General features: G+C 50.4%; 1 long non-coding RNA gene across 1 annotated transcript; it reads right to left on the reverse strand.

Annotated features, from left to right (window-relative positions):
- Positions 1-531, reverse strand: LOC122018754. Its single transcript, XR_006121889.1, has 3 exons — positions 440-531; positions 253-349; positions 1-60 (listed from the first exon to the last, which is right to left on the reverse strand). It is a non-coding gene; the product is annotated as an uncharacterized LOC122018754 (long non-coding RNA).
- Between the last annotated feature and the right edge of the window lie 492 nt (positions 532-1023).

The following is a 1023-nucleotide window of genomic DNA, read 5'->3' on the forward strand; positions in this document are numbered from 1 at the left end:
CCCGCCTCCAATCGAAATGGTCCAACTCGGACGTCGAGATGCTCGTCTCGAATCAAAGTCCTGTGTTAAATCGCACAGTTTAGCTAATTTAATTATAAACAAATAGCTAAACAAATTTCTAACCCACTAACCAGTTAGGGTTAGTTTCGTTAACCCCAATTACACCATTACATAACTTCCAAACCTAATTATTAATTATTGCTAACTCAACTAGCAATAATCTACCACAAATATCAAAACCCTAATCCTTACCTTAATTCAACAGGCAGGAAAGGTGCTGTCGATTGCTACAAAAAGTGGCTGCCGGAATAGGGCAACTCTAATATCGCCGATCTGTTGTACCAAGGATCTGAAAAACCAAAAGGTACCGATCTAATGTTATGATCAACAGTAGCTATAGAACAAGAACAGAACACTAGATCACGACCTAAACCCTCACCTTTCTGTCACAATACCGTATCACCACTGCTCTGAGGAGGAAGAAATGCTCACAGCTAGGGCACAGAGGATTCCCGGCCGGCAGCACTGCTGTGAGAAGGTCTCGGCTCCGGTTAGAGTGGCGGCAGAGAAGTAGAAGGGCACAGAGCGATCGGCGGTGGCTCTAGTCGCCGGCGGCAGAGAAGAAATTGGCCGGCACTGTGCAAAAGAGCCACAGCGACAGTACACAGGGAGGAACTAGGCACCGGAGACTGGTGCTGAACCTGTGGCCGGCGCTCGGCTTCGTCTCGGCGCTGCCACCAATCGAGAGAAGGCGCGGGTTCTCAGGTGGCGGCGCTAGGGCACACGGAAAGAAGAAGAAACAAGGTTCGGGGTTCGGCCGGCGGTAGAACTAAGGCAGAGAGGAGGGTCGCTGGCGTCGGCAGAGGAGAGAACCGCCGGGGCCGGCGGTTAGGGCAAGGAGTCGAGCACGAGGAAGAGGCGTCGGCGCGAGGAGAAAGGGTGCGCTCGGGTGCGCGAGTGAGAAAAGAAACGGCGAGGAAATAAAGAAAAATATAAAGAAAAAGAAAAGGAAAAGGAAAAGAA

Source organism: Zingiber officinale, chromosome 9A (assembly GCF_018446385.1).
Source record: "Zingiber officinale cultivar Zhangliang chromosome 9A, Zo_v1.1, whole genome shotgun sequence".
Taxonomy (NCBI): Eukaryota; Viridiplantae; Streptophyta; class Magnoliopsida; order Zingiberales; family Zingiberaceae; genus Zingiber; species Zingiber officinale.